General features: G+C 42.6%; 14 non-coding genes across 14 annotated transcripts; all 14 read right to left on the bottom strand.

The window, feature by feature from the left end:
* Nucleotides 1–1169: 1169 nt before the first annotated feature.
* Nucleotides 1170–1242, bottom strand: trnaq-uug (transfer RNA glutamine (anticodon UUG)). The gene has a single exon. It is a non-coding gene; the product is annotated as a tRNA-Gln (tRNA).
* A 1634-nt stretch (nucleotides 1243–2876) lies between these two features.
* trnak-uuu (transfer RNA lysine (anticodon UUU)) lies at nucleotides 2877–2949 on the bottom strand. Its single transcript has one exon. It is a non-coding gene; the product is annotated as a tRNA-Lys (tRNA).
* Nucleotides 2950–4583: 1634 nt separating this feature from the next.
* trnak-uuu (transfer RNA lysine (anticodon UUU)) lies at nucleotides 4584–4656 on the bottom strand. Its single transcript has one exon. It is a non-coding gene; the product is annotated as a tRNA-Lys (tRNA).
* A 1634-nt stretch (nucleotides 4657–6290) lies between these two features.
* On the bottom strand, nucleotides 6291–6363 carry trnak-uuu (transfer RNA lysine (anticodon UUU)). Its single transcript has one exon. It is a non-coding gene; the product is annotated as a tRNA-Lys (tRNA).
* A 1634-nt stretch (nucleotides 6364–7997) lies between these two features.
* On the bottom strand, nucleotides 7998–8070 carry trnak-uuu (transfer RNA lysine (anticodon UUU)). The gene has a single exon. It is a non-coding gene; the product is annotated as a tRNA-Lys (tRNA).
* A 1634-nt stretch (nucleotides 8071–9704) lies between these two features.
* trnak-uuu (transfer RNA lysine (anticodon UUU)) lies at nucleotides 9705–9777 on the bottom strand. Its single transcript has one exon. It is a non-coding gene; the product is annotated as a tRNA-Lys (tRNA).
* A 1634-nt stretch (nucleotides 9778–11411) lies between these two features.
* trnak-uuu (transfer RNA lysine (anticodon UUU)) lies at nucleotides 11412–11484 on the bottom strand. Its single transcript has one exon. It is a non-coding gene; the product is annotated as a tRNA-Lys (tRNA).
* A 1634-nt stretch (nucleotides 11485–13118) lies between these two features.
* Nucleotides 13119–13191, bottom strand: trnak-uuu (transfer RNA lysine (anticodon UUU)). Its single transcript has one exon. It is a non-coding gene; the product is annotated as a tRNA-Lys (tRNA).
* Nucleotides 13192–14825: 1634 nt separating this feature from the next.
* On the bottom strand, nucleotides 14826–14898 carry trnak-uuu (transfer RNA lysine (anticodon UUU)). Its single transcript has one exon. It is a non-coding gene; the product is annotated as a tRNA-Lys (tRNA).
* A 1634-nt stretch (nucleotides 14899–16532) lies between these two features.
* trnak-uuu (transfer RNA lysine (anticodon UUU)) lies at nucleotides 16533–16605 on the bottom strand. The gene has a single exon. It is a non-coding gene; the product is annotated as a tRNA-Lys (tRNA).
* Nucleotides 16606–18239: 1634 nt separating this feature from the next.
* Nucleotides 18240–18312, bottom strand: trnak-uuu (transfer RNA lysine (anticodon UUU)). Its single transcript has one exon. It is a non-coding gene; the product is annotated as a tRNA-Lys (tRNA).
* A 1652-nt stretch (nucleotides 18313–19964) lies between these two features.
* On the bottom strand, nucleotides 19965–20037 carry trnak-uuu (transfer RNA lysine (anticodon UUU)). Its single transcript has one exon. It is a non-coding gene; the product is annotated as a tRNA-Lys (tRNA).
* A 1634-nt stretch (nucleotides 20038–21671) lies between these two features.
* trnak-uuu (transfer RNA lysine (anticodon UUU)) lies at nucleotides 21672–21744 on the bottom strand. The gene has a single exon. It is a non-coding gene; the product is annotated as a tRNA-Lys (tRNA).
* A 1652-nt stretch (nucleotides 21745–23396) lies between these two features.
* Nucleotides 23397–23469, bottom strand: trnak-uuu (transfer RNA lysine (anticodon UUU)). The gene has a single exon. It is a non-coding gene; the product is annotated as a tRNA-Lys (tRNA).
* Nucleotides 23470–23778: the final 309 nt, after the last annotated feature.

Raw genomic sequence — 23778 nt, 5'->3', positions numbered from 1 at the left:
TAAAAGTTGATTAAACACCAGGGCTGAATCAGGTACATCCAGGCTTTATCTTGTTGTAGCATACGCGATCCTGAGGGGAGTTGATAGAGTGGATACGAGGAGAGATCGGCTTCACCTTCCACAGATGCTGCCTGAATAGTGGAATATTTCCATCATTTTCTTTTCTGTAATAGAAATTGTCCTTGCTCTACCTCGAGCTGGGGATCATAAAAGGAGCGTTAGTGGATATATTCTACATGATGAGGCTTTTTGATAGTTTAAAGAAGGAGAACCTGTCCAGTGGCAGAGCTTTCAGCAAAGAAATGGGCACAGATTCAAGTTGATTGGCAAAATAATCAGAGGCGAGCTGTGGAAACACTTAGTTTTATGCCCCCATTTTGTTGGAATCTGCAGTGCACTGTCTGAAATGACGGTGGAGGTTGAACCATAAGTAATCTTCAAAGTGCTTTGGTCTGCAGCCTGAAGAACGTAAAGGTTTAGGGAAAACAGAGCTGGCATATATGACGACGCACACGTATTCGAAGAACCGTCACAGGTATCACGAGTGGAACGGCACCCTGTGCTGTAAGTTTTTTTGTCTCTGTGAATGCAGGAAAAGCAGGGGAAATCCTGTTATTATTTCAAAACCAACTTAAGCATGTCATTTCCCGAAGAGATTTTGAAGGGCAATGGAGTGATATTTGTCGCGTGAAGTGAATTAAACTTTAATTTGCTAAGCTGATGATTGATAAGGAAATTTTGAAGAATAAAGCTGGATAACAAGAACAAAAGCGAAATAGTAAGGATTGTGGAAATCTGAAATCAAAACCGAGAGTGCAAAAAAGACAAAGCAGGTCTGGCAGCATGTGTGGCGAGAAAAATAGAGTTAACGTTTCAGGTGCGTGACAATGCATCAGAATAATAACAACGATGTTCAACTGCCTTATTTGTGTATGTAAAAACTGTTAAAAAGTGATGACGGAGGTGATGCAATCCTGTTTAAGATTGAAACGATGCGATCAAGCAAAGCAGACGTCTTGCTGCAACTGAAAGAATTGCCGGTCAGAATGGACAAAACTTGCAACGAAAAGGGCTGCCAGAGTCTTGGCTCTCCACAGCCAAAGTACATGGCTTTGAATTCTTGAGGACACTGCACAAACACCACTGCGATAAAGGCATTAGACAAAGAGCACCTGAACAGGGACTTGAACCCTGGAACCTCAGATTCAAAGTCTGATGTTCTACCGACTGAGCTATCCAGGCTCAGACACTCAACCTACACTGCGCCCTTCAGTGGCTGAGAACTAACAGTGCAACACGATCCATCTTCTGCACAGGCTTCTCGCATTTTACTCTCACACACATGCATTCACTGCCTCCCACACTTTTCATTACGCAAATAATCTCCAGTCGTCCAAATGGACGCACTTTCACCTTATATCTTTCGTCGGTCTGTCTCACTCAACGTAACAATTCAACTTTCCGGCTGTTTATACATCCTTGAGAGAGCGACTGAAAGAGCAAATAAGAGAAGTGAAAAGACACTGACACCTAAGTTTAAGGCCATCCCAAAGTCTCCGAGCGATATTATCGCTATTATGAATACTTTGGCATCTGTCTTTACCAAGGAAGAAGATGCTTCCAAGGGCACAGTGAAACATGAAGTCATTAACACATTACAAACATTTCAAGTTGACAAAGACGCGGTAATAAAACGGCTCCCGATAATAAAAGTTGATCAAACACCAGGGCTGAATCAGGTACATCCAGGCTTTATCTTGTTGTAGCATACGCGATCCTGAGGGGAGTTGATAGAGTGCATACGAGGAGAGATCGGCTTCACCTTCCACAGATGCTGCCTGAATAGTGGAATATTTCCATCATTTTCTTTTCTGTAATAGAAATTGTCCTTGCTCTACCTCGAGCTGGGGATCATAAAAGGAGCGTTAGCGGATATATTCTACATGATGAGCCTTTTTGATAGTTTAAAGAAGGAGAACCTGTCCAGTGGCAGAGCTTTCAGCAAAGAAATGGGCACAGATTCAAGTTGATTGGCAAAATAATCAGAGGCGAGCTGTGGAAACACTTAGTTTTATGCCCCCATTTTGTTGGAATCTGCAGTGCACTGTCTGAAATGACGGTGGAGGTTGAACCATAAGTAATCTTCAAAGTGCTTTGGTCTGCAGCCTGAAGAACGTAAAGGTTTAGGGAAAACAGAGCTGGCATATATGACGACGCACACGTATTCGAAGAACCGTCACAGGTATCACGAGTGGAACGGCACCCTGTGCTGTAAGTTTTTTTGTCTCTGTGAATGCAGGAAAAGCATGGGAAATCCTGTTATTATTTCAAAACCAACTTAAGCATGTCATTTCCCGAAGAGATTTTGAAGGGCAATGGAGTGATATTTGTCGCGTGAAGTGAATTAAACTTTAATTTGCTAAGCTGATGATTGATAAGGAAATTTTGAAGAATAAAGCTGGATAACAAGAACAAAAGCGAAATAGTAAGGATTGTGGAAATCTGAAATCAAAACCGAGAGTGCAAAAAAGACAAAGCAGGTCTGGCAGCATGTGTGGCGAGAAAAATAGAGTTAACGTTTCAGGTGCGTGACAATGCATCAGAATAATAACAACGATGTTCAACTGCCTTATTTGTGTATGTAAAAACTGTTAAAAAGTGATGACGGAGGTGATGCAATCCTGTTTAAGATTGAAACAATGCGATCAAGCAAAGCAGACGTCTTGCTGCAACTGAAAGAATTGCCGGTCAGAATGGACAAAACTTGCAACAAAACGGGCTGCCAGAGTCTTGGCTCTCCACAGCCAAAGTACATGGCTTTGAATTCTTGAGGACACTGCACAAACACCACTGCGATAAAGGCATTAGACAAAGAGCACCTGAACAGGGACTTGAACCCTGGACCCTCAGATTAAAAGTCTGATGCTCTACCGACTGAGCTATCCAGGCTCAGACACTCAACCTACACTGCGCCCTTCAGTGGCTGAGAACTAACAGTGCAACACGATCCATCTTCTGCACAGGCTTCTCGCATTTTACTCTCACACACATGCATTCACTGCCTCCCACACTTTTCATTACGCAAATAATCTCCAGTCGTCCAAATGGACGCACTTTCACCTTATATCTTTCGTCGGTCTGTCTCACTCAACGTAACAATTCAACTTTCCGGCTGTTTATACATCCTTGAGAGAGCGACTGAAAGAGCAAATAAGAGAAGTGAAAAGACACTGACACCTAAGTTTAAGGCCATCCCAAAGTCTCCGAGCGATATTATCGCTATTATGAATACTTTGGCATCTGTCTTTACCAAGGAAGAAGATGCTTCCAAGGGCACAGTGAAACATGAAGTCATTAACACATTACAAACATTTCAAGTTGACAAAGACGCGGTAATAAAACGGCTCCCGATAATAAAAGTTGATCAAACACCAGGGCTGAATCAGGTACATCCAGGCTTTATCTTGTTGTAGCATACGCGATCCTGAGGGGAGTTGATAGAGTGCATACGAGGAGAGATCGGCTTCACCTTCCACAGATGCTGCCTGAATAGTGGAATATTTCCATCATTTTCTTTTCTGTAATAGAAATTGTCCTTGCTCTACCTCGAGCTGGGGATCATAAAAGGAGCGTTAGCGGATATATTCTACATGATGAGCCTTTTTGATAGTTTAAAGAAGGAGAACCTGTCCAGTGGCAGAGCTTTCAGCAAAGAAATGGGCACAGATTCAAGTTGATTGGCAAAATAATCAGAGGCGAGCTGTGGAAACACTTAGTTTTATGCCCCCATTTTGTTGGAATCTGCAGTGCACTGTCTGAAATGACGGTGGAGGTTGAACCATAAGTAATCTTCAAAGTGCTTTGGTCTGCAGCCTGAAGAACGTAAAGGTTTAGGGAAAACAGAGCTGGCATATATGACGACGCACACGTATTCGAAGAACCGTCACAGGTATCACGAGTGGAACGGCACCCTGTGCTGTAAGTTTTTTTGTCTCTGTGAATGCAGGAAAAGCATGGGAAATCCTGTTATTATTTCAAAACCAACTTAAGCATGTCATTTCCCGAAGAGATTTTGAAGGGCAATGGAGTGATATTTGTCGCGTGAAGTGAATTAAACTTTAATTTGCTAAGCTGATGATTGATAAGGAAATTTTGAAGAATAAAGCTGGATAACAAGAACAAAAGCGAAATAGTAAGGATTGTGGAAATCTGAAATCAAAACCGAGAGTGCAAAAAAGACAAAGCAGGTCTGGCAGCATGTGTGGCGAGAAAAATAGAGTTAACGTTTCAGGTGCGTGACAATGCATCAGAATAATAACAACGATGTTCAACTGCCTTATTTGTGTATGTAAAAACTGTTAAAAAGTGATGACGGAGGTGATGCAATCCTGTTTAAGATTGAAACAATGCGATCAAGCAAAGCAGACGTCTTGCTGCAACTGAAAGAATTGCCGGTCAGAATGGACAAAACTTGCAACAAAACGGGCTGCCAGAGTCTTGGCTCTCCACAGCCAAAGTACATGGCTTTGAATTCTTGAGGACACTGCACAAACACCACTGCGATAAAGGCATTAGACAAAGAGCACCTGAACAGGGACTTGAACCCTGGACCCTCAGATTAAAAGTCTGATGCTCTACCGACTGAGCTATCCAGGCTCAGACACTCAACCCGCACTGCGCCCTTCAGTGGCTGAGAACTAACAGTGCAACACGATCCATCTTCTGCACTTGCTTCTCGCATTTTACTCTCACACACATGCATTCACTGCCTCCCACACTTTTCATTACGCAAATAATCTCCAGTCGTCCAAATGGACGCACTTTCACCTTATATCTTTCGTCGGTCTGTCTCACTCAACGTAACAATTCAACTTTCCGGCTGTTTATACATCCTTGAGAGAGCGACTGAAAGAGCAAATAAGAGAAGTGAAAAGACACTGACACCTAAGTTTAAGGCCATCCCAAAGTCTCCGAGCGATATTATCGCTATTATGAATACTTTGGCATCTGTCTTTACCAAGGAAGAAGATGCTTCCAAGGGCACAGTGAAACATGAAGTCATTAACACATTACAAACATTTCAAATTGACAAAGACGCGGTAATAAAACGGCTCCCGATAATAAAAGTTGATCAAACACCAGGGCTGAATCAGGTACATCCAGGCTTTATCTTGTTGTAGCATACGCGATCCTGAGGGGAGTTGATAGAGTGCATACGAGGAGAGATCGGCTTCACCTTCCACAGATGCTGCCTGAATAGTGGAATATTTCCATCATTTTCTTTTCTGTAATAGAAATTGTCCTTGCTCTACCTCGAGCTGGGGATCATAAAAGGAGCGTTAGCGGATATATTCTACATGATGAGCCTTTTTGATAGTTTAAAGAAGGAGAACCTGTCCAGTGGCAGAGCTTTCAGCAAAGAAATGGGCACAGATTCAAGTTGATTGGCAAAATAATCAGAGGCGAGCTGTGGAAACACTTAGTTTTATGCCCCCATTTTGTTGGAATCTGCAGTGCACTGTCTGAAATGACGGTGGAGGTTGAACCATAAGTAATCTTCAAAGTGCTTTGGTCTGCAGCCTGAAGAACGTAAAGGTTTAGGGAAAACAGAGCTGGCATATATGACGACGCACACGTATTCGAAGAACCGTCACAGGTATCACGAGTGGAACGGCACCCTGTGCTGTAAGTTTTTTTGTCTCTGTGAATGCAGGAAAAGCATGGGAAATCCTGTTATTATTTCAAAACCAACTTAAGCATGTCATTTCCCGAAGAGATTTTGAAGGGCAATGGAGTGATATTTGTCGCGTGAAGTGAATTAAACTTTAATTTGCTAAGCTGATGATTGATAAGGAAATTTTGAAGAATAAAGCTGGATAACAAGAACAAAAGCGAAATAGTAAGGATTGTGGAAATCTGAAATCAAAACCGAGAGTGCAAAAAAGACAAAGCAGGTCTGGCAGCATGTGTGGCGAGAAAAATAGAGTTAACGTTTCAGGTGCGTGACAATGCATCAGAATAATAACAACGATGTTCAACTGCCTTATTTGTGTATGTAAAAACTGGTAAAAAGTGATGACGGAGGTGATGCAATCCTGTTTAAGATTGAAACGATGCGATCAAGCAAAGCAGACGTCTTGCTGCAACTGAAAGAATTGCCGGTCAGAATGGACAAAACTTGCAATGAAAAGGGCTGCCAGAGTCTTGGCTCTCCACAGCCAAAGTACATGGCTTTGAATTCTTGAGGACACTGCACAAACACCACTGTGATAAAGGCATTAGACAAAGAGCACCTGAACAGGGACTTGAACCCTGGACCCTCAGATTAAAAGTCTGATGCTCTACCGACTGAGTTATCCAGGCTCAGACACTCAACCTACACTGCGCCCTTCAGTGGCTGAGAACTAACAGTGCAACACGATCCATCTTCTGCACTAGCTTCTCGCATTTTACTCTCACACACATGCATTCACTGCCTCCCACACTTTTCATTACGCAAATAATCTCCAGTCGTCCAAATGGACGCACTTTCACCTTATATCTTTCGTCGGTCTGTCTCACTCAACGTAACAATTCAACTTTCCGGCTGTTTATACATCCTTGAGAGAGCGACTGAAAGAGCAAATAAGAGAAGTGAAAAGACACTGACACCTAAGTTTAAGGCCATCCCAAAGTCTCCGAGCGATATTATCGCTATTATGAATACTTTGGCATCTGTCTTTACCAAGGAAGAAGATGCTTCCAAGGGCACAGTGAAACATGAAGTCATTAACACATTACAAACATTTCAAATTGACAAAGACGCGGTAATAAAACGGCTCCCGATAATAAAAGTTGATCAAACACCAGGGCTGAATCAGGTACATCCAGGCTTTATCTTGTTGTAGCATACGCGATCCTGAGGGGAGTTGATAGAGTGCATACGAGGAGAGATCGGCTTCACCTTCCACAGATGCTGCCTGAATAGTGGAATATTTCCATCATTTTCTTTTCTGTAATAGAAATTGTCCTTGCTCTACCTCGAGCTGGGGATCATAAAAGGAGCGTTAGTGGATATATTCTACATGATGAGGCTTTTTGATAGTTTAAAGAAGGAGAACCTGTCCAGTGGCAGAGCTTTCAGCAAAGAAATGGGCACAGATTCAAGTTGATTGGCAAAATAATCAGAGGCGAGCTGTGGAAACACTTAGTTTTATGCCCCCATTTTGTTGGAATCTGCAGTGCACTGTCTGAAATGACGGTGGAGGTTGAACCATAAGTAATCTTCAAAGTGCTTTGGTCTGCAGCCTGAAGAACGTAAAGGTTTAGGGAAAACAGATCTGGCATATATGACGACGCACACGTATTCGAAGAACCGTCACAGGTATCACGAGTGGAACGGCACCCTGTGCTGTAAGTTTTTTTGTCTCTGTGAATGCAGGAAAAGCATGGGAAATCCTGTTATTATTTCAAAACCAACTTAAGCATGTCATTTCCCGAAGAGATTTTGAAGGGCAATGGAGTGATATTTGTCGCGTGAAGTGAATTAAACTTTAATTTGCTAAGCTGATGATTGATAAGGAAATTTTGAGGAATAAAGCTGGATAACAAGAACAAAAGCGAAATAGTAAGGATTGTGGAAATCTGAAATCAAAACCGAGAGTGCAAAAAAGACAAAGCAGGTCTGGCAGCATGTGTGGCGAGAAAAATAGAGTTAACGTTTCAGGTGCGTGACACTGCATCAGAATAATAACAACGATGTTCAACTGCCTTATTTGTGTATGTAAAAACTGGTAAAAAGTGATGACGGAGGTGATGCAATCCTGTTTAAGATTGAAACAATGCGATCAAGCAAAGCAGACGTCTTGCTGCAACTGAAAGAATTGCCGGTCAGAATGGACAAAACTTGCAACAAAACAGGCTGCCAGAGTCTTGGCTCTCCACAGCCAAAGTACATGGCTTTGAATTCTTGAGGACACTGCACAAACACCACTGTGATAAAGGCAATAGACAAAGAGCACCTGAACAGGGACTTGAACCCTGGACCCTCAGATTAAAAATCTGATGCTCTACCGACTGAGCTATCCAGGCTCAGACACTCAACCCGCACTGCGCCCTTCAGTGGCTGAGAACTAACAGTGCAACACGATCCATCTTCTGCACTTGCTTCTCGCATTTTACTCTCACACACATGCATTCACTGCCTCCCACACTTTTCATTACGCAAATAATCTCCAGTCGTCCAAATGGACGCACTTTCACCTTATATCTTTCGTCGGTCTGTCTCACTCAACGTAACAATTCAACTTTCCGGCTGTTTATACATCCTTGAGAGAGCGACTGAAAGAGCAAATAAGAGAAGTGAAAAGACACTGACACCTAAGTTTAAGGCCATCCCAAAGTCTCCGAGCGATATTATCGCTATTATGAATACTTTGGCATCTGTCTTTACCAAGGAAGAAGATGCTTCCAAGGGCACAGTGAAACATGAAGTCATTAACACATTACAAACATTTCAAATTGACAAAGACGCGGTAATAAAACGGCTCCCGATAATAAAAGTTGATCAAACACCAGGGCTGAATCAGGTACATCCAGGCTTTATCTTGTTGTAGCATACGCGATCCTGAGGGGAGTTGATAGAGTGCATACGAGGAGAGATCGGCTTCACCTTCCACAGATGCTGCCTGAATAGTGGAATATTTCCATCATTTTCTTTTCTGTAATAGAAATTGTCCTTGCTCTACCTCGAGCTGGGGATCATAAAAGGAGCGTTAGCGGATATATTCTACATGATGAGCCTTTTTGATAGTTTAAAGAAGGAGAACCTGTCCACTGGCAGAGCTTTCAGCAAAGAAATGGGCACAGATTCAAGTTGATTGGCAAAATAATCAGAGGCGAGCTGTGGAAACACTTAGTTTTATGCCCCCATTTTGTTGGAATCTGCAGTGCACTGTCTGAAATGACGGTGGAGGTTGAACCATAAGTAATCTTCAAAGTGCTTTGGTCTGCAGCCTGAAGAACGTAAAGGTTTAGGGAAAACAGAGCTGGCATATATGACGACGCACACGTATTCGAAGAACCGTCACAGGTATCACGAGTGGAACGGCACCCTGTGCTGTAAGTTTTTTTGTCTCTGTGAATGCAGGAAAAGCATGGGAAATCCTGTTATTATTTCAAAACCAATTTAAGCATGTCATTTCCCGAAGAGATTTTGAAGGGCAATGGAGTGATATTTGTCGCGTGAAGTGAATTAAACTTTAATTTGCTAAGCTGATGATTGATAAGGAAATTTTGAAGAATAAAGCTGGATAACAAGAACAAAAGCGAAATAGTAAGGATTGTGGAAATCTGAAATCAAAACCGAGAGTGCAAAAAAGACAAAGCAGGTCTGGCAGCATGTGTGGCGAGAAAAATAGAGTTAACGTTTCAGGTGCGTGACAATGCATCAGAATAATAACAACGATGTTCAACTGCCTTATTTGTGTATGTAAAAACTGTTAAAAAGTGATGACGGAGGTGATGCAATCCTGTTTAAGATTGAAACAATGCGATCAAGCAAAGCAGACGTCTTGCTGCAACTGAAAGAATTGCCGGTCAGAATGGACAAAACTTGCAACAAAACGGGCTGCCAGAGTCTTGGCTCTCCACAGCCAAAGTACATGGCTTTGAATTCTTGAGGACACTGCACAAACACCACTGCGATAAAGGCATTAGACAAAGAGCACCTGAACAGGGACTTGAACCCTGGACCCTCAGATTAAAAGTCTGATGCTCTACCGACTGAGCTATCCAGGCTCAGACACTCAACCCGCACTGCGCCCTTCAGTGGCTGAGAACTAACAGTGCAACACGATCCATCTTCTGCACTTGCTTCTCGCATTTTACTCTCACACACATGCATTCACTGCCTCCCACACTTTTCATTACGCAAATAATCTCCAGTCGTCCAAATGGACGCACTTTCACCTTATATCTTTCGTCGGTCTGTCTCACTCAACGTAACAATTCAACTTTCCGGCTGTTTATACATCCTTGAGAGAGCGACTGAAAGAGCAAATAAGAGAAGTGAAAAGACACTGACACCTAAGTTTAAGGCCATCCCAAAGTCTCCGAGCGATATTATCGCTATTATGAATACTTTGGCATCTGTCTTTACCAAGGAAGAAGATGCTTCCAAGGGCACAGTGAAACATGAAGTCATTAACACATTACAAACATTTCAAATTGACAAAGACGCGGTAATAAAACGGCTCCCGATAATAAAAGTTGATCAAACACCAGGGCTGAATCAGGTACATCCAGGCTTTATCTTGTTGTAGCATACGCGATCCTGAGGGGAGTTGATAGAGTGCATACGAGGAGAGATCGGCTTCACCTTCCACAGATGCTGCCTGAATAGTGGAATATTTCCATCATTTTCTTTTCTGTAATAGAAATTGTCCTTGCTCTACCTCGAGCTGGGGATCATAAAAGGAGCGTTAGCGGATATATTCTACATGATGAGCCTTTTTGATAGTTTAAAGAAGGAGAACCTGTCCACTGGCAGAGCTTTCAGCAAAGAAATGGGCACAGATTCAAGTTGATTGGCAAAATTATCAGAGGCGACCTGTGGAAACACTTAGTTTTATGCCCCCATTTTGTTGGAATCTGCAGTGCACTGTCTGAAATGACGGTGGAGGTTGAACCATAAGTAATCTTCAAAGTGCTTTGGTCTGCAGCCTGAAGAACGTAAAGGTTTAGGGAAAACAGAGCTGGCATATATGACGACGCACACGTATTCGAAGAACCGTCACAGGTATCACGAGTGGAACGGCACCCTGTGCTGTAAGTTTTTTTGTCTCTGTGAATGCAGGAAAAGCATGGGAAATCCTGTTATTATTTCAAAACCAACTTAAGCATGTCATTTCCCGAAGAGATTTTGAAGGGCAATGGAGTGATATTTGTCGCGTGAAGTGAATTAAACTTTAATTTGCTAAGCTGATGATTGATAAGGAAATTTTGAAGAATAAAGCTGGATAACAAGAACAAAAGCGAAATAGTGAGGATTGTGGAAATCTGAAATCAAAACCGAGAGTGCAAAAAAGACAAAGCAGGTCTGGCAGCATGTGTGGCGAGAAAAATAGAGTTAACGTTTCAGGTGCGTGACAATGCATCAGAATAATAACAACGATGTTCAACTGCCTTATTTGTGTATGTAAAAACTGGTAAAAAGTGATGACGGAGGTGATGCAATCCTGTTTAAGATTGAAACGATGCGATCAAGCAAAGCAGACGTCTTGCTGCAACTGAAAGAATTGCCGGTCAGAATGGACAAAACTTGCAATGAAAAGGGCTGCCAGAGTCTTGGCTCTCCACAGCCAAAGTACATGGCTTTGAATTCTTGAGGACACTGCACAAACACCACTGTGATAAAGGCATTAGACAAAGAGCACCTGAACAGGGACTTGAACCCTGGACCCTCAGATTAAAAGTCTGATGCTCTACCGACTGAGTTATCCAGGCTCAGACACTCAACCTACACTGCGCCCTTCAGTGGCTGAGAACTAACAGTGCAACACGATCCATCTTCTGCACTAGCTTCTCGCATTTTACTCTCACACACATGCATTCACTGCCTCCCACACTTTTCATTACGCAAATAATCTCCAGTCGTCCAAATGGACGCACTTTCACCTTATATCTTTCGTCGGTCTGTCTCACTCAACGTAACAATTCAACTTTCCGGCTGTTTATACATCCTTGAGAGAGCGACTGAAAGAGCAAATAAGAGAAGTGAAAAGACACTGACACCTAAGTTTAAGGCCATCCCAAAGTCTCCGAGCGATATTATCGCTATTATGAATACTTTGGCATCTGTCTTTACCAAGGAAGAAGATGCTTCCAAGGGCACAGTGAAACATGAAGTCATTAACACATTACAAACATTTCAAATTGACAAAGACGCGGTAATAAAACGGCTCCCGATAATAAAAGTTGATCAAACACCAGGGCTGAATCAGGTACATCCAGGCTTTATCTTGTTGTAGCATACGCGATCCTGAGGGGAGTTGATAGAGTGCATACGAGGAGAGATCGGCTTCACCTTCCACAGATGCTGCCTGAATAGTGGAATATTTCCATCATTTTCTTTTCTGTAATAGAAATTGTCCTTGCTCTACCTCGAGCTGGGGATCATAAAAGGAGCGTTAGTGGATATATTCTACATGATGAGGCTTTTTGATAGTTTAAAGAAGGAGAACCTGTCCAGTGGCAGAGCTTTCAGCAAAGAAATGGGCACAGATTCAAGTTGATTGGCAAAATAATCAGAGGCGAGCTGTGGAAACACTTAGTTTTATGCCCCCATTTTGTTGGAATCTGCAGTGCACTGTCTGAAATGACGGTGGAGGTTGAACCATAAGTAATCTTCAAAGTGCTTTGGTCTGCAGCCTGAAGAACGTAAAGGTTTAGGGAAAACAGATCTGGCATATATGACGACGCACACGTATTCGAAGAACCGTCACAGGTATCACGAGTGGAACGGCACCCTGTGCTGTAAGTTTTTTTGTCTCTGTGAATGCAGGAAAAGCATGGGAAATCCTGTTATTATTTCAAAACCAACTTAAGCATGTCATTTCCCGAAGAGATTTTGAAGGGCAATGGAGTGATATTTGTCGCGTGAAGTGAATTAAACTTTAATTTGCTAAGCTGATGATTGATAAGGAAATTTTGAGGAATAAAGCTGGATAACAAGAACAAAAGCGAAATAGTAAGGATTGTGGAAATCTGAAATCAAAACCGAGAGTGCAAAAAAGACAAAGCAGGTCTGGCAGCATGTGTGGCGAGAAAAATAGAGTTAACGTTTCAGGTGCGTGACACTGCATCAGAATAATAACAACGATGTTCAACTGCCTTATTTGTGTATGTAAAAACTGGTAAAAAGTGATGACGGAGGTGATGCAATCCTGTTTAAGATTGAAACAATGCGATCAAGCAAAGCAGACGTCTTGCTGCAACTGAAAGAATTGCCGGTCAGAATGGACAAAACTTGCAACAAAACAGGCTGCCAGAGTCTTGGCTCTCCACAGCCAAAGTACATGGCTTTGAATTCTTGAGGACACTGCACAAACACCACTGTGATAAAGGCAATAGACAAAGAGCACCTGAACAGGAACTTGAACCCTGGACCCTCAGATTAAAAGTCTGATGCTCTACCGACTGAGCTATCCAGGCTCAGACACTCAACCCGCACTGCGCCCTTCAGTGGCTGAGAACTAACAGTGCAACACGATCCATCTTCTGCACTTGCTTCTCGCATTTTACTCTCACACACATGCATTCACTGCCTCCCACACTTTTCATTACGCAAATAATCTCCAGTCGTCCAAATAGACGCACTTTCACCTTATATCTTTCGTCGGTCTGTCTCACTCAACGTAACAATTCAACTTTCCGGCTGTTTATACATCCTTGAGAGAGCGACTGAAAGAGCAAATAAGAGAAGTGAAAAGACACTGACACCTAAGTTTAAGGCCATCCCAAAGTCTCCGAGCGATATTATCGCTATTATGAATACTTTGGCATCTGTCTTTACCAAGGAAGAAGATGCTTCCAAGGGCACAGTGAAACATGAAGTCATTAACACATTACAAACATTTCAAATTGACAAAGACGCGGTAATAAAACGGCTCCCGATAATAAAAGTTGATCAAACACCAGGGCTGAATCAGGTACATCCAGGCTTTATCTTGTTGTAGCATACGCGATCCTGAGGGGAGTTGATAGAGTGCATACGAGGAGAGATCGGCTTCACCTTCCACAGATGCTGCCTGAATAGTGGAATATTTCCATCATTTTCTTTTCTGTAATAGAAATTGTCCTTGCTCTACCTCGAGCTGGGGATCATAAAAGGAGCGTTAGCGGATATATTCTACATGATGAGCCTTTTTGATAGTTTAAAGAAGGAGAACCTGTCCACTGGCAGAGCTTTCAGCAAAGAAATGGGCACAGATTCAAGTTGATTGGCAAAATAATCAGAGGCGAGCTGTGGAAACACTTAGTTTTATGCCCCCATTTTGTTGGAATCTGCAGTGCACTGTCTGAAATGACGGTGGAGGTTGAACCATAAGTAATCTTCAAAGTGCTTTGGTCTGCAGCCTGAAGAACGTAAAGGTTTAGGGAAAACAGAGCTGGCATATATGACGACGCACACGTATTCGAAGAACCGTCACAGGTATCACGAGTGGAACGGCACCCTGTGCTGTAAGTTTTTTTGTCTCTGTGAATGCAGGAAAAGCATGGGAAATCCTGTTATTATTTCAAAACCAACTTAAGCATGTCATTTCCCGAAGAGATTTTGAAGGGCAATGGAGTGATATTTGTCGCGTGAAGTGAATTAAACTTTAATTTGCTAAGCTGATGATTGATAAGGAAATTTTGAAGAATAAAGCTGGATAACAAGAACAAAAGCGAAATAGTAAGGATTGTGGAAATCTGAAATCAAAACCGAGAGTGCAAAAAAGACAAAGCAGGTCTGGCAGCATGTGTGGCGAGAAAAATAGAGTTAACGTTTCAGGTGCGTGACAATGCATCAGAATAATAACAACGATGTTCAACTGCCTTATTTGTGTATGTAAAAACTGGTAAAAAGTGATGACGGAGGTGATGCAATCCTGTTTAAGATTGAAACGATGCGATCAAGCAAAGCAGACGTCTTGCTGCAACTGAAAGAATTGCCGGTCAGAATGGACAAAACTTGCAATGAAAAGGGCTGCCAGAGTCTTGGCTCTCCACAGCCAAAGTACATGGCTTTGAATTCTTGAGGACACTGCACAAACACCACTGTGATATAGGCATTAGACAAAGAGCACCTGAACAGGGACTTGAACCCTGGACCCTCAGATTAAAAGTCTGATGCTCTACCGACTGAGCTATCCAGGCTCAGACACTCAACCTACACTGCGCCCTTCAGTGGCTGAGAACTAACAGTGCAACACGATCCATCTTCTGCACTAGCTTCTCGCATTTTACTCTCACACACATGCATTCACTGCCTCCCACACTTTTCATTACGCAAATAATCTCCAGTCGTCCAAATGGACGCACTTTCACCTTATATCTTTCGTCGGTCTGTCTCACTCAACGTAACAATTCAACTTTCCGGCTGTTTATACATCCTTGAGAGAGCGACTGAAAGAGCAAATAAGAGAAGTGAAAAGACACTGACACCTAAGTTTAAGGCCATCCCAAAGTCTCCGAGCGATATTATCGCTATTATGAATACTTTGGCATCTGTCTTTACCAAGGAAGAAGATGCTTCCAAGGGCACAGTGAAACATGAAGTCATTAACACATTACAAACATTTCAAATTGACAAAGACGCGGTAATAAAACGGCTCCCGATAATAAAAGTTGATCAAACACCAGGGCTGAATCAGGTACATCCAGGCTTTATCTTGTTGTAGCATACGCGATCCTGAGGGGAGTTGATAGAGTGCATACGAGGAGAGATCGGCTTCACCTTCCACAGATGCTGCCTGAATAGTGGAATATTTCCATCATTTTCTTTTCTGTAATAGAAATTGTCCTTGCTCTACCTCGAGCTGGGGATCATAAAAGGAGCGTTAGTGGATATATTCTACATGATGAGGCTTTTTGATAGTTTAAAGAAGGAGAACCTGTCCAGTGGCAGAGCTTTCAGCAAAGAAATGGGCACAGATTCAAGTTGATTGGCAAAATAATCAGAGGCGAGCTGTGGAAACACTTAGTTTTATGCCCCAATTTTGTTGGAATCTGCAGTGCACTGTCTGAAATGACGGTGGAGGTTGAACCATAAGTAATCTTCAAAGTGCTTTGGTCTGCAGCCTGAAGAACGTAAAGGTTTAGGGAAAACAGATCTGGCATATATGACGACGCACACGTATTCGAAGAACCGTCACAGGTATCACGAGTGGAACGGCACCCTGTGCTGTAAGTTTTTTTGTCTCTGTGAATGCAGGAAAAGCATGGGAAATCCTGTTATTATTTCAAAACCAACTTAAGCATGTCATTTCCCGAAGAGATTTTGAAGGGCAATGGAGTGATATTTGTCGCGTGAAGTGAATTAAACTTTAATTTGCTAAGCTGATGATTGATAAGGAAATTTTGAAGAATAAAGCTGGATAACAAGAACAAAAGCGAAATAGTGAGGATTGTGGAAATCTGAAATCAAAACCGAGAGTGCAAAAAAGACAAAGCAGGTCGGGCAGCATGTGTGGCGAGAAAAATAGAGTTAACGTTTCTGGTGCGTGACAATACATCAGAATAATAACAACGATGTTCAACTGCCTTATTTGTGTATGTAAAAACTGGTAAAAAGTGATGACGGAGGTGATGCAATCCTGTTTAAGATTGAAACGATGCGATCAAGCAAAGCAGACGTCTTGCTGCAACTGAAAGAATTGCCGGTCAGAATGGACAAAACTTGCAACGAAAAAGGCTGCCAGAGTCTTGGCTCCCCACAGCCAAAGTACATGGTTTTGAATTTTTGAGGACACTGCACAAACACCACTGTGATAAAGGCATTAGACAAAGAACACCTGAACAGGGACTTGAACCCTGGACCCTCAGATTAAAAGTCTGATGCTCTACCGACTGAGCTATCCAGGCTCAGACACTCAACCCGCACTGCGCCCTTCAGTGGCTGAGAACTAACAGTGCAACACGATCCATCTTCTGCACTGGCTTCTCGCATTTTACTCTCACACACATGCATTCACTGCCTCCCACACTTTTCATTACGCAAATAATCTCCAGTCGTCCAAATGGACGCACTTTCACCTTATATCTTTCGTCGGTCTGTCTCACTCAACGTAACAATTCAACTTTCCGGCTGTTTATACATCCTTGAGAGAGCGACTGAAAGAGCAAATAAGTGAAGTGAAAAGACACTGACACCTAAGTTTAAGGCCATCCCAAAGTCTCCAAGCGATATTATCGCTATTATGAATACTTTGGCATCTGTCTTTACCAAGGAAGAAGATGCTTCCAAGGGCACAGTGAAACATGAAGTCATTAACACATTACAAACATTTCAAATTGACAAAGACGCGGTAATAAAACGGCTCCCGATAATAAAAGTTGATCAAACACCAGGGCTGAATCAGGTACATCCAGGCTTTATCTTGTTGTAGCATACGCGATCCTGAGGCGAGTTGATAGAGTGCATACGAGGAGAGATCGGCTTCACCTTCCACAGATGCTGCCTGAATAGTGGAATATTTCCATCATTTTTTTTTCTGTAATAGAAATTGTCCTTGCTCTACCTCGAGCTGGGGATCATAAAAGGAGCGTTAGTGGATATATTCTACATGATGAGGCTTTTTGATAGTTTAAAGAAGGAGAACCTGTCCAGTGGCAGAGCTTTCAGCAAAGAAATGGGCACAGATTCAAGTTGATTGGCAAAATAATCAGAGGCGAGCTGTGGAAACACTTAGTTTTATGCCCCCATTTTGTTGGAATCAACAGTGCACTGTCTGAAAAGACGGTGGAGGTTGAACCATAAGTAATCTTCAAAGTGCTTTGGTCTGCAGCCTGAAGAACGTAAAGGTTTAGGGAAAACAGAGCTGGCATATATGATGACGCACACATATTCGAAGAACCGTCACAGGTATCACGAGTGGAACGGCACCCTGTGCTGTAAGTTTTTTTGTCTCTGTGAATGCAGGAAAAGCATGGGAAATCCTGTTATTATTTCAAAACCAACTTAAGCATGTCATTTCCCGAAGAGATTTTGAAGGGCAATGGAGTGATATTTGTCGCGAGAAGTGAATTAAGCTTTAATTTCCTAAGCTGATGATTGACAAGGAAGTTTTGAAGAATAAAGCTGGATAACAAGAACAAAAGCGAAATAGTGAGGATTGTGGAAATCTGAAATCAAAACCGAGAGTGCAAAAAAGACAAAGCAGGTCTGGCAGCATGTGTGGCGAGAAAAATGCAGTTAACGTTTCAGGTGCGTGACAATACATCAGAATAATAACAACGATGTTCAACTGCCTTATTTGTGTATGTAAAAACTGGTAAAAAGTGATGACGGAGGTGATGCAATCCTGTTTAAGATTGAAACGATGCGATCAAGCAAAGCAGACGTCTTGCTGCAACTGAAAGAATTGCCGGTCAGAATGGACAAAACTTGCAACGAAAAGGGCTGCCAGAGTCTTGGCTCTCCACATCCAAAGTACATGGCTTGGAATTCTTGAGGACACTGCACAAACACCACTGTGATAAAGGCAATAGACAAAGAGCACCTGAACAGGGACTTGAACCCTGGACCCTCAGATTAAAAGTCTGATGCTCTACCGACTGAGCTATCCAGGCTCAGGCACTCAACCCGCACTGCGCCCTTCAGTGGCTGAGAACTAACAGTGCAACACGATCCATCTTCTGCACAGGCTTCTCGCATTTTACTCTCACACACATGCATTCACTGCCTCCCACACTTTTCATTCCGCAAATAATCTCCAGTCGTCCAAATAGACGCACTTTCACCTTATATCTTTCGTCGGTCTGTCTCACTCAACGTAACAATTCAACTTTCCGGCTGTTTATACATCCTTGAGAGAGCGACTGAAAGAGCAAATAAGAGAAGTGAAAAGACACTGACACCTAAGTTTAAGGCCATCCCAAAGTCTCCGAGCGATATTATCGCTATTATGAATACTTTGGCATCTGTCTTTACCAAGGAAGAAGATGCTTCCAAGGGCACAGTGAAACATGAAGTCATTAACACATTACAAACATTTCAAATTGTCAAAGACGCGGTAATAAAACGGCTCGCGGTAATAAAACGGCTCCCGATAATAAAAGTTGATCAAACACCAGGGCTGAATCAGGTACATCCAGGCTTTATCTTGTTGTAGCATACGCGATCCTGAGGGGAGTTGATAGAGTGCATACGAGGAGAGATCGGCTTCACCTTCCACAGATGCTGCCTGAATAGTGGAATATTTCCATCATTTTCTTTTCTGTAATAGAAATTGTCCTTGCTCTACCTCGAGCTGGGGATCATAAAAGGAGCGTTAGTGGATATATTCTACATGATGAGGCTTTTTGATAGTTTAAAGAAGGAGAACCTGTCCAGTGGCAGAGCTTTCAGCAAAGAAATGGGCACAGATTCAAGTTGATTGGCAAAATAATCAGAGGCGACCTGTGGAAACACTTAGTTTTATGCCCCCATTTTGTTGGAATCTGCAGTGCACTGTCTGAAATGACGGTGGAGGTTGAACCATAAGTAATCTTCAAAGTGCTTTGGTCTGCAGCCTGAAGAACGTAAAGGTTTTGGGAAAACAGAGCTGGCATATATGACGACGCACACATATTCGAAGAACCGTCACAGGTATCACGAGTGGAACGGCACCCTGTGCTGTAAGTTTTTTTGTCTCTGTGAATGCACGAAAAGCATGGGAAATCCTGTTATTATTTCAAAACCAACTTAAGCATGTCATTTCCCGAAGAGATTTTGAAGGGCAATGGAGTGATATTTGTCGCGTGAAGTGAATTAAACTTTAATTTGCTAAGCTGATGATTGATAAGGAAATTTTGAAGAATAAAGCTGGATAACAAGAACAAAAGCGAAATAGTGAGGATTGTGGAAATCTGAAATCAAAACCGAGAGTGCAAAAAAGACAAAGCAGGTCTGGCAGCATGTGTGGCGAGAAAAATAGAGTTAACGTTTCTGGTGCGTGACAATACATCAGAATAATAACAACGATGTTCAACTGCCTTATTTGTGTATGTAAAAACTGGTAAAAAGTGATGACGGAGGTGATGCAATCCTGTTTAAGATTGAAACGATGCGATCAAGCAAAGCAGACGTCTTGCTGCAACTGAAAGAATTGCCGGTCAGATTGGACAAAACTTTCAACGGAAAAGGCTGCCAGAGTCTTGGCTCCCCACAGCCAAAGTACATGGTTTTGAATTTTTGAGGACACTGCACAAACACCACTGTGATAAAGGCATTAGACAAAGAACACCTGAACAGGGACTTGAACCCTGGACCCTCAGATTAAAAGTCTGATGCTCTACCGACTGAGCTATCCAGGCTCAGACACTCAACCCGCACTGCGCCCTTCAGTGGCTGAGAACTAACAGTGCAACACGATCCATCTTCTGCACTGGCTTCTCGCATTTTACTCTCACACACATGCATTCACTGCCTCCCACACTTTTCATTACGCAAATAATCTCCAGTCGTCCAAATGGACGCACTTTCACCTTATATCTTTCGTCGGTCTGTCTCACTCAACGTAACAATTCAACTTTCCGGCTGTTTATACATCCTTGAGAGAGCGACTGAAAGAGCAAATAAGTGAAGTGAAAAGACACTGACACCTAAGTTTAAGGCCATCCCAAAGTCTCCAAGCGATATTATCGCTATTATGAATACTTTGGCATCTGTCTTTACCAAGGAAGAAGATGCTTCCAAGGGCACAGTGAAACATGAAGTCATTAACACATTACAAACATTTCAAATTGACAAAGACGCGGTAATAAAACGGCTCCCGATAATAAAAGTTGATCAAACACCAGGGCTGAATCAGGTACATCCAGGCTTTATCTTGTTGTAGCATACGCGATCCTGAGGCGAGTTGATAGAGTGCATACGAGGAGAGATCGGCTTCACCTTCCACAGATGCTGCCTGAATAGTGGAATATTTCCATCATTTTTTTTTCTGTAATAGAAATTGTCCTTGCTCTACCTCGAGCTGGGGATCATAAAAGGAGCGTTAGTGGATATATTCTACATGATGAGGCTTTTTGATAGTTTAAAGAAGGAGAACCTGTCCAGTGGCAGAGCTTTCAGCAAAGAAATGGGCACAGATTCAAGTTGATTGGCAAAATAATCAGAGGCGAGCTGTGGAAACACTTAGTTTTATGCCCCCATTTTGTTGGAATCAACAGTGCACTGTCTGAAAAGACGGTGGAGGTTGAACCATAAGTAATCTTCAAAGTGCTTTGGTCTGCAGCCTGAAGAACGTAAAGGTTTAGGGAAAACAGAGCTGGCATATATGATGACGCACACATATTCGAAGAACCGTCACAGGTATCACGAGTGGAACGGCACCCTGTGCTGTAAGTTTTTTTGTCTCTGTGAATGCAGGAAAAGCATGGGAAATCCTGTTATTATTTCAAAACCAACTTAAGCATGTCATTTCCCGAAGAGATTTTGAAGGGCAATGGAGTGATATTTGTCGCGAGAAGTGAATTAAGCTTTAATTTCCTAAGCTGATGATTGACAAGGAAGTTTTGAAGAATAAAGCTGGATAACAAGAACAAAAGCGAAATAGTGAGGATTGTGGAAATCTGAAATCAAAACCGAGAGTGCAAAAAAGACAAAGCAGGTCTGGCAGCATGTGTGGCGAGAAAAATGCAGTTAACGTTTCAGGTGCGTGACAATACATCAGAATAATAACAACGATGTTCAACTGCCTTATTTGTGTATGTAAAAACTGGTAAAAAGTGATGACGGAGGTGATGCAATCCTGTTTAAGATTGAAACGATGCGATCAAGCAAAGCAGACGTCTTGCTGCAACTGAAAGAATTGCCGGTCAGAATGGACAAAACTTGCAACGAAAAGGGCTGCCAGAGTCTTGGCTCTCCACATCCAAAGTACATGGCTTGGAATTCTTGAGGACACTGCACAAACACCACTGTGATAAAGGCAATAGACAAAGAGCACCTGAACAGGGACTTGAACCCTGGACCCTCAGATTAAAAGTCTGATGCTCTACCGACTGAGCTATCCAGGCTCAGGCACTCAACCCGCACTGCGCCCTTCAGTGGCTGAGAACTAACAGTGCAACACGATCCATCTTCTGCACAGGCTTCTCGCATTTTACTCTCACACACATGCATTCACTGCCTCCCACACTTTTCATTCCGCAAATAATCTCCAGTCGTCCAAATAGACGCACTTTCACCTTATATCTTTCGTCGGTCTGTCTCACTCAACGTAACAATTCAACTTTCCGGCTGTTTATACATCCTTGAGAGAGCGACTGAAAGAGCAAATAAGAGAAGTGAAAAGACACTGACACCTAAGTTTAAGGCCATCCCAAAGTCTCCGAGCGATATTATCGCTATTATGAATACTTTGGCATCTGTCTTTACCAAGGAAGAAGATGCTTCCAAGGGCACAGTGAAACATGAAGTCATTAACACATTACAAACATTTCAAATTGTCAAAGACGCGGTAATAAAACGGCTCGCGGTAATAAAACGGCTCCCGATAATAAAAGTTGATCAAACACCAGGGCTGAATCAGGTACATCCAGGCTTTATCTTGTTGTAGCATACGCGATCCTGAGGGGAGTTGATAGAGTGCATACGAGGAGAGATCGGCTTCACCTTCCACAGATGCTGCCTGAATAGTGGAATATTTCCATCATTTTCTTTTCTGTAATAGAAATTGTCCTTGCTCTACCTCGAGCTGGGGATCATAAAAGGAGCGTTAGTGGATATATTCTACATGATGAGGCTTTTTGATAGTTTAAAGAAGGAGAACCTGTCCAGTGGCAGAGCTTTCAGCAAAGAAATGGGCACAGATTCAAGTTGATTGGCAAAATAATCAGAGGCGACCTGTGGAAACACTTAGTTTTATGCCCCCATTTTGTTGGAATCTGCAGTGCACTGTCTGAAATGACGGTGGAGGTTGAACCATAAGTAATCTTCAAAGTGCTTTGGTCTGCAGCCTGAAGAACGTAAAGGTTTTGGGAAAACAGAGCTGGCATATATGACGACGCACACATATTCGAAGAACCGTCACAGGTATCACGAGTGGAACGGCACCCTGTGCTGTAAGTTTTTTTGTCTCTGTGAATGCAGGAAAAGCATGGGAAATCCTGTTATTATTTCAAAACCAACTTAAGCATGTCATTTCCCGAAGAGATTTTGAAGGGCAATGGAGTGATATTTGTCGCGAGAAGTGAATTAAGCTTTAATTTCCTAAGCTGATGATTGACAAGGAAGTTTTGAAGAATAAAGCTGGATAACAAGAACAAAAGCGAAATAGTGAGGATTGTGGAAATCTGAAATCAAAACCGAGAGTGCAAAAAAGACAAAGCAGGTCTGGCAGCATGTGTGGCGAGAAAAATGCAGTTAACGTTTCAGGTGCGTGACAATACATCAGAATAATAACAACGATGTTCAACTGCCTTATTTGTGTATGTAAAAACTGGTAAAAAGTGATGACGGAGGTGATGCAATCCTGTTTAAGATTGAAACGATGCGATCAAGCAAAGCAGACGTCTTGCTGCAACTGAAAGAATTGCCGGTCAGAATGGACAAAACTTGCAACGAAAAGGGCTGCCAGAGTCTTGGCTCTCCACATCCAAAGTACATGGCTTGGAATTCTTGAGGACACTGCACAAACACCACTGTGATAAAGGCAATAGACAAAGAGCGCCTGAACAGGGACTTGAACCCTGGACCCTCAGATTAAAAGTCTGATGCTCTACCGACTGAGCTATCCAGGCTCAGGCACACAACCCGCACTGCGCCCTTCAGTGGCTGAGAACTAACAGTGCAACACGATCCATCTTCTGCACAGGCTTCTCGCATTTTACTCTCACACACATGCATTCACTGCCTCCCACACTTTTCATTCCGCAAATAATCTCCAGTCGTCCAAATAGACGCACTTTCACCTTATATCTTTCGTCGGTCTGTCTCACTCAACGTAACAATTCAACTTTCCGGCTGTTTATACATCCTTGAGAGAGCGACTGAAAGAGCAAATAAGAGAAGTGAAAAGACACTGACACCTAAGTTTAAGGCCATCCCAA

The sequence above is a fragment of the Heterodontus francisci genome, chromosome 28 (assembly GCF_036365525.1).
Source record: "Heterodontus francisci isolate sHetFra1 chromosome 28, sHetFra1.hap1, whole genome shotgun sequence".
NCBI lineage: Eukaryota > Metazoa > Chordata > Chondrichthyes > Heterodontiformes > Heterodontidae > Heterodontus > Heterodontus francisci.
This window is presented reverse-complemented; position numbering and strand designations above follow the sequence as displayed.